The sequence below is a fragment of the Stigmatopora nigra genome, chromosome 16 (genome assembly GCF_051989575.1).
Source record: "Stigmatopora nigra isolate UIUO_SnigA chromosome 16, RoL_Snig_1.1, whole genome shotgun sequence".
NCBI classification, from domain to species: domain Eukaryota; kingdom Metazoa; phylum Chordata; class Actinopteri; order Syngnathiformes; family Syngnathidae; genus Stigmatopora; species Stigmatopora nigra.
The window spans coordinates 6,520,291-6,530,050 of NC_135523.1; positions in this window are offsets into that span (position 1 = coordinate 6,520,291).

Consider the following 9,760-nt stretch of genomic DNA (forward strand, 5'->3'; position numbering starts at 1 on the left):
ACAACGTTTGCTTCATCATTTTAAGACAGCCCGTGTACATGTTTGAAAAGTTGTTGCGATTCATCATTGAAACCTAGAGTTCTACTTTCACTGCAGTACAGTTAGTCAGACAAGTTTAGTACGCAGCAAATGTCAGCCAGATTGTCTGAAAATGAGCTCATTCATTAAAAATGTTCCATTAAAAAAAACAAGTGTTGGATGCAGCACCTTTAGAAGGAGTTGTCCGAACTGGCAACCCCACATCATAATTGCAGTGTTATGTTGTAGTGCCAGGCCTATTAGCAGATAACAGGAGCAGACAGGAAAACTTAGAAACCGCAAATGAGTGATCTCGGGTCCTGCTGACAGAAACTTGGTCTTCAAGTCTAGTCCCACCTGACGCAGGTGGAAATTGAATATTGGATTATACTTCCTTGGGTTTTTTTTTTATGGTGCAGGAACTTGGCTTAGAAAAAGGGAACCCTGAGGAAGTTGCATGAATAAGACTAAAGCAAATGTCATTAACTGAATAAACGGTAATCGTGTTGTTCAATCTTTAACAAGGCCCAATTCAATGCCCAGTGTTTAGTAAATGATTATAATCTAGTAATGGCTGCTAACAGTGTGATGAATTCAAACGAAACACAAAAGAAATCTGGTTTCAATCTTCAAGCAAGTTTGCCATTCTGTCCCAGACACTTCTATCACAGTTCCTGTCAGATTAGCATGATATTTGTGCTTGATGTGTCTATTTTCACTAGGAAGTATCTCGTGGAATGGAATGATCTGTGTATTTAAAGTGATTCTATTGAGAATTTGTGGTGAGACATTTGAGGAAGGAGACGACAAACGTTTTAATAATGATGTGCTACTGATGGTAGCCATGTTTGTCTAAATGTGCATGCACATGGCTTTGCAGTAAGGTGAGATCATTCTATCCTCTGGTGGATTTGCCAGTCGCTCAATTTGGCTTACAAAATGACAGGCTGCTTCATATCTTTGTATCAAGTAAAAACTAGAGGAAATGTTGTTCTTCTGGTTAAGACCACGGCTGGCAATGGCAATAAAAAAATCAAGACTATTAGAGTGATATATAATATGATATATATAAAAAAAATCACATTTGTGAATACTGAGCCATGGCACATAGTTACCAAGTTTCAAGATAATCGATTCACAGATTTTAGTTTGCATAATAACAATTTAAGATTGTTTCTCTCATAAATATGCATACAAAGTGTGAACTATTGTAAATAATTGCACTAGATATGCTCAAAAAGAACCGACATTTCAATGTCTCATAACTGTGCTTCCTGGAAATATTCATTTTTATTTCATCCAAATATATATTTATTTATTTTTGTACTGTTAACCAAGAATATTTTTTACTGGGATACCCTTGCTTAAAACCCAGTCGTATGCTTTGAGTGGCACAGTTCTAATTCCACATTTCCCCATCTTGATTTAACTGAACTGTAAACTGTAAAGTTGTATAACTTCACATCACACTGTATTTTACAAGGCAATATGCAGCCACAGTAATGTGATCCATTAATACCAAGAGTTCATGTTGTCCTAGCGTAATATTCAGCTGGTATTTAAAATGATAAGTGGTGAAAGAATGACTAGTATATGGATTTCTCTAAGGCTGGGTTTACAATTTAGGTCTTAGTTTGGTTTTGATTCATGGTCTTATCCATTTTCAGGGATTTTCTATTGACAAGGACATTTAGAGATCTTACATTTTTTCCACATCTACAGCAATCTGTAAAGATAGAAGTGAATAGCAAATATATACTCACTCTGCTCTTAAGAGATTATCAGTGTAATCAAGGTGGTGTAGAAGCAAGGCTTGACATTTTCTAGGCTTCTGAAACACGACGCCACCACCTTTAGTCCCATTGCATCTGACCTATGCGGTGCAAAGATTTTTTTTTTTTTAAATGGGGCCAGCAAGAACAAGAACTTGAACATGCATACACATCATTATCAGCATCATTATCCTTGTTGGTCTTTTACAACATCCCAAGCATCAAATGAATGTGGTCAGGTTTGCACCGTGCCAGCAGTAGTTTAGTACTTACGCATTTGAAGAACAGCTTAATTCAAACACTTGCAGACAACGCATTCGATCCTGAACAAACAGAAGTACGTATATGCAGTTACTGTTACCTAAAGGGAGAGTTTGAAAATGACTTATTTTGTCTGTCTCCATTGCTTCACAAAGACATCAGTTTTAGTCCAAATACAGACCACCAAAGGAGCAGATATTTTAGGATAAATGTTTGTACATTTCCAAAAGTTTTGGATATAAACATATTTTCACTTGATTCTTTTTACAGTCTAAAACAGGATTGTCCTTTTACTGGCCACATTGTATTTAGAAATCATTCGGAGGCCGCCACAATTAATTGAGTAGTTTCTGGTCGTCAATAAAGCATTAAGAGACATTAAAATGTGTCCAAATCCTTCTTTCCATCCTTAATAGCAAATATTCTCCTGCAGTTGTTTTTGTTTAATTGCATTTTTATATAACAAAGGCGGAAAATTTTAGTTATTTTTACATCTTTTTTAAGTTTTGAGAAGAATTGGGTATTTTTTATATAACAAACAAGAAAATATTAAATATTTAGTTTTAAAAAGTATTTTGATGAGAATGTTTGATTTGTTTTCATTTTTTCTGAATTATAGTGACAAAAAATATATTTTTAAAAAGGGTAAATATTCTATATATATATATATATATAGCAAAAATCTGATTTGAATTGAGCTAGGTCTGGCTCCCGGGCCACCACTTTGCCACCTGTGATCTCAACAATACATGCATTTAAGTATAAATGATGATGATGAAACAATCTGATTTACATCAGGAAGTGGAGGAGGATAACTACACATTGCAGAGATTCCCTTGTGAAGATGAGGCCAGACAGACACAATGTGTTTTTTTCATCATCTCTGTCTGTCTGCAAACAAATAAAAATATCAGGTGTGCTCATCGCAGCGTTCAATCTGCCTTGGCACAGATTGTCAAAGGATCTGGAACTGTAGCGAAGAGATGGAATACCTTCAGGAAATCACAGAAAATGTTCCCCATGTGCGAAATTAAATGAACAAAGAGTGAGTCGTAGAGTAAAAAGCCTCATTTTCACGAACCATCACCGTTAACTGACCCCTTGCGCATGTTTTAGTCAAGATTTGAAATGCTCTATTTACATTTTAAAAATTCCCTCCATTTGTTCATACATAAAAATGCATACTTTAAATGGAACATAAAGCGGCATTTAAAACCCTGGGAAATACAGTATAATTGCTATTAGAGGCTAGTTCTGTTCTAAATCATGGGATGAATCACTTAGGTGAGAGGTGAAACATCTTGTAGGGGAAACATGGGTGTTCATTTGTGATCTATTTAAATGCCATTGCATCTAGACACTGTAAATTTAACAATGAAGTGGCAGGACAAAAAGATAGGTATACAGTAAAAGGCTGCATTCCTTGAAAAAACGTTTCATAAAAGTAAGTTCAACAGGTATACTATGTGTCGTGTCAATAAATACTTTCTACAATGACAGAAATGCCTCTAAAAAATAAAGAAAGTGGTTTTCCACAGAATACAGTCTAGTCTTATTACATAAAGCCCTGGGGTTTTACTTAGTGAAACTGTCCCCATTATGTTATTATCAAGGGACTCAATCTGGCATCCTCATTACTTTAAACTTAACTTTTTGGCTTACGTAAGCCTGTCTGATGTCAGCTGGTCCTGTGGATCACCTGGTCCCCGAGGTCGTTTGAAGGTTGCAGGTCCCTATCCAACATCTCCAAAAATGTATTATAATAAAATATTTAATGAAACATAGGATGCGTATAATGGATGTCGGATGTGAGTGGGAAGATTCAAGGTAATGTCATTACCATTGTGAGTGCTAATACACTGGTAAGGGGGTCGGAAAAAAAGATAATGTATGTTTTCTTTGGACTTTTAGGCCTTTTGTAAACTAATTTTAGTGTTGAAAATTATTAAATTACTTTATCTGAATCCAGAATTTGTATAGGAAGCCCTATATGTTATTTGCATTGAAACTTTTGTGCTGTTTAGATGAAGGCAGAAAAAATATATTTTCAAGGTTTGGCCAAATTAACAATCTATACTGATTTTATGTACAATATTTATTGTTTGCAGAGTACACAAAAGCAACTTGTGTTTTGTATTATGTATGTAGGGCAAATAGTCAATCACCATTAAGTTTAACATCTGGGAAATGTGAGGATGCTTAAACTCACCTTAAACTCGGGAGACGGCGTGCAGACTGAAACACACATCAATATTCCTGATTTTGTTTGGGTGGCTTTTGGAACAAATCATTCTTGATGAATGGTCAGACTATGCTGGAAACTGGGGAATATGAATGGACGCAGTTAGAAGAAACTACAACTGTTCAAAGGGCAGAAGCAACATATCCAGTGAAAGTAATGTAATTGTGTTTTGTGAAAAGAGTGCATTGAGAACAATATTATGCAAGTGCCGTTGGGGTCACTCAGTTTCAAATAACAGAAACAACTATATAGGGACTCCTGCTAGTTGAAATTAAACATGAGAAAGTTTGTGTGACAAAGCAAGGCGAAATTCAAACAGTCTGAAAATGAGCCAAACAAATAACCATGTGGTAGTAACCACTGTACTTGCACTTCAAAAATAGAGGACAAAAAAAATAAGTCTTGGTTCCTATGAATGGAAACATGTATGGATCTGTAACATGGCAAACCATGAACAATACATAAATTAAAAAATATATATATAAAAGGGAAATAAAGGACAGGAAGACTGGGCCAAATCCTCACCACAAAAGACAGTGCCAACTTGTTTCGTGCTGGCTTGGTTCACGATTCAGATGATTTGTTTTGCCTGGACTATTCTTGATTCATCGTGTGGAGGCTGTGTGAAGCGAATGGGTTGGCTTGCACCAGACCATGATGTTTTGTTGTGGCTAGAAATGGAGCAGCCCAACCCAGAGCTCCCCATGTGCATTGCACTGCTGTACATAAAAATCTTGAAATAACTGAAAAGACTTCCTGAAACGAAAAAAAGCAAGAATGTAAGAAAGTTTTCTTTAGATGCCAAACAGCACTTCCCCTTTCTCGGCAGGTCTATCGGAGAAAATAACAGTTTTCCTACAAAATGTATTTAATGTAAAACACACACACACACGAAACCCATGCAATGGACTACATTAAATGTGATTCTAATTGCTAGTTGCCCAGGTCAACAACCTCTGAGGCTTTTTCTTAAGAACAGAAAGACGCACAAATTACAGGCACTAATCTAACAAAAACAACTGCACAATGCAAATTTTGACCAGTGTTATAAGTCATTGGCCATTGCAGCAATATTCCCTTGCACTGCACATGAAGGCCACAAATGAAGCACTCTCATATTTAGGCTAGTGTACTACATAACCAAAAAGGGAAATTATTGATTTTTTAAACATAAAATACAGGTAACACAATTGCTACTATCATGGATTTTTTTTTTAAAGTCTACTTGTCAATTTTTCAATCACAGCAGACTGTCTGAGTTTATCATCTTTCCATCAATTAATTGACAATCTGTTGACACAACTTGTTCAGTTTAATAAAATTAATGATAATAATCATTTAAAAGCAAAAGTTATTCAATGTTTCATCTGCAGTCAGGTTATTTTTCTGAATGATTGATTAATTAAATCACATTTTTAAAAAGTAACGGTGGAAATGGTGTCATGTTGATAACATTAAGCACCTGTCCATTGCAAAATACTGGACAGGGGAAGAATGGCTTTGCAACAAAAGAAAGAAATAGCCTACCATGACAAAAACAGAGAGCCATGGTTCGAACATTTCCGGTGAAATTGATTCCCACACACATGCCGAAACTGTTTTGGCAGTCTCCACAGACTGTGGGTGGGACAGATGGGATTTAACATCACTCAGGTGTAGCACACAAAACGGGGTTCATGACAGAATATCCAATCTATCTCTGCACTGTGTGGGAGAGTAACAGAATAAAAAATGTTCAGAGCATTAGACAGAAGGTATAGTAGTCTGGATTCGCTGCTGCAACTTCCGGCATGAACAGTATGCTGTCTGAAAAGAGCTAAAAAAAAGTGTAACAATGAATGACTGGAAGAACAGGAACCATTGCGGCAAAAAAAGCCTTTTAAAGCAATAGCAAACAACTTGAGAATGCACATCCTAATGGAGAATCTTGTTTAATAAACTGAAAGGACGCACAATTTCATTTTCCATGTTAAATAGTCGAACATGTGCGAATAAAAATCTCTTCATAGGCAAACTAGGCGTTTTTCAGTCTAATTTCTGATAATACAGGAAACTATACACTATTAAATCATTTAGGAGTATGTATTTTACAAACTATGAACCTGTCAAAATGTTCTGATAGGTTACATCAAAATTTGTAGCACACACCTGGAATCACCTTGAAAAGCAGCAATGATATCTTTGTTCATGACATACAATAGATTTGTCATGTACTAAACTCTCCACTTAAACCTCCCACAGAGAAATATTGTGTCCTAGTCAATCCTAGACAATAAATGACTGGACCGTGGATACATTCATTGTAATCCGACAAAATAAAAGTCGTAATTTGTCTCTCAGTCACCCATAAAGCTCCTTCCATTTTTTCTGCCAGAAAAAAAATCCAGTGGAAATTTCTTTCCTGAACTTAAGTGGAAACGCGGAGCTCGTCCAATGGCAACAAATCCTTGGCTTTTGGATTCGGTATCAATGTGTCCAGCACGGAGACTATTGGCAACACCTTCCCCCAGGCTTCCCTGGAGTTTTCGACAAACCTGCAAAACATCTGGGTAAAGATGCTCGAAATTCTTGAAATTAAGTTGGAAAAAATGTCACTCTGAAACACTGACAGACTAAATTTCAGCTATGTTCAGAATGCATTAAGGCGAGGAATGTGACATGAGTTTGTTCACTATACATCTGTCTCATACAAACTCAGCAAATGTTTTACCATAGAATCTCCATCTTATTAGCCGGTGTCATTGGAGACTTCATCCGACAGGAAATGGTCACACTTATATAGAATATGGTGACATAAATCCTTCATGTTCTCTTAATGTACAAACATGCAGCCAGGAAGTTATTAGCAGATCTGCTGAAATCATTGTCCGTTCAAAAGAGATCCATGCAAATTGTTTTGTGTGAGCGTATAAAGCTCATCTCCTCCACAGCTGTGCATGGCTTAAACACTCTCTAAGTACTGTATAGGATGTTATATATGTTAACTTTAATAGAACATGCAGGTACAGCTTGGTAAGAAAAAATGTTACTTTAATATGGTTATGAAATGGGCATGGAGTTTTTTACAACTTTGTCACAGTGGTTAGCTTTTTAGCTTCACAGTTCTGGGGTCAACGGTTTGACCCCAGCATGGTCCTCACTGTGTGGGGTTTGTAATTTCTCCCTGGTTTGTGTGGGTTTTCTCCAGGTACCCCGTTTCCTCCCAAAAGCATGCATGGTAGGCTGGTAGAACACTCTAAATCAGGGATGGTCAAGTTCGGTCCTTGAGGGCCGCTGTGGGTGCAGGTTTTTGTTCCAACCGATCCAACAGTTTAACCAATGAGGTTTCTGCTGAAAAAAACACCTGTGTGCAATCTACTGATTGCATTTCTAGGATAACAGATTGGTGGAAAGGTTTCCTCTTGCAGGTTGGAACGAAAACCTAGCAACCCCATGCAAGGTTGAATGAATGAATTGATGAAGTCAGGCACGAATGCATGGTATTGTGAACATTCTGTTCTGTACTGCAATAAAAGCTGTCCACCTTCTGCCGTAGACTGCCCAGAGTGATAAATGGTATTTTTTTTCCATTCAGGAATATTCCCATTGTCCAGCAAAGAACACCTGGGACATTTTACACGGCCATAGGGAATTATAAAGTGGAACCCTAAAGAAACATACGGTTCTGTAAAAATCTGTGGCCTAGATGTCAAATTTAAAATATACAATATAGTACTACTAAGCAGTCATGGGTCAGTTGGGACACTTAAGTCTGGTAGCTGCAAAACAATGGTCTGCTTCAGATTGGACTGTTTAAAAAGGCTGTATTACCATCTAGTGGCTACATTTACAGAGGCAGTCAGGTTATCTGGGGATGAAAATCACCTATTTTGTTGAAGTGCCATGGAGAAATGTAAGGAATACTAATTTTGACATTAAAAGAAAAATAAAAACAAACACAAATGTTTTCTATACAATTGCCGTGGTTTGTTTAGGTAAAATACAGCTTACAAAGATAAACAACCACTAAGAATCACATTGGCACTTATGGACAATTTAGTTTTCAATCAATATAAATATCTTAGGAAGGTGGATAAATAATGCACATGCCTGTACATTATATGAATAATAGTTATATGAATATGTATGTATATGTATACATTAATATGTGGTTATTTATATAACTATTGCAATTTTGTAAGGCCCCCAAAAATATTATAGCACTATATCAGTGAAAGCCTTTATAAAATGTTAATTTGATTTACTGGAGTTTACAGTACGCCAAGCTTTTACATGTTCCAGTGACCATAAAAGTGGAATCAGCAGGAAAAATAGATGTAATGTCATGAAAGAATTCCCATTAAAAATACAGTAAAAAAGATTAGAAGTTAAAGAGTTTAAATGAACTTGTATCTTTTACTATTTAGGTCTTATAAAATTCCTTTGACTCATGTACTGACTTTTATAAATAGCAGCTAATTACAAATGAATAATGTGAAACACCAGTCAGAAAGACACAGACGCAATCACAGCCATATGCAGACACCTCTAAGAATATAATTGCAGTGTGATTAGAGTGTGGTTAAAAAAAGGAATATTAATTTGCACATAAGCAAACAGTAGACAGATTTCAGTGGTTTGTGCTTAATTGCAGAGTATTAAACTGTGGCTGAGGCACTGTTATAATTCACACGACATTTTTCAAATGGAAATACAAGATTCTAGGGAAAAGCAAATTAGACATCCCCCCAAATGGTGGTGTGTTATTTTTTTTATTTTTTATTTTTTTGGAGGGGGGCGTTCTCCTGTGGAAAAAAACATTGTTGAATAATGTCTTCCTCCTGCCTCAACACGCTACTGCCAAAAATGTCACCGTGTCCATTCCTATTAAATGGAAGGCTTCAGGGACAGAGTTGTGTTTTCAGGCGCGTGCCATGCAGCTTCTTGCTAACAGATGTGTTCATGATGATTTACGAGGCAATGGGCTTTTTCAGTCAAAACTTGCATCCCACACGGCTGAGTTAGAGCTAATGACCACAAGGAAAAGGGGGAAAAACTAGAATTTGTAGAAGTGGTAACACATATATTAGATTACCTTATATCACCTTGTATTGAAATAACTACAAAATACTTCCTTCTGACCACAAAAATATGTGCTGTATTAAGATATTGAGAATAATGTTATCTAGTCCTGAACACTTGCACTGAATTTTCACTCTTTTACCTTTCAGCTCAGTCTTAGTACAGTAAATGTTATCTCGTGTTATGACAAAGTCAATATGTGCATCAAGATTGGCACCATGAAGGGTTGGTGATAGGCTAAAGGGCCTCTGATACGTTTCCCCTACTAAAACTTTACTGGTTTACCATACCAAAACAATAATCAATAAAGGTTGGATAGAGAAAACCCCACCATATCCCCAAATCAGTACACACCATTTGATTGACAACTGTAAATAGTTTATAATCATCAGTAGATACTGCTTTA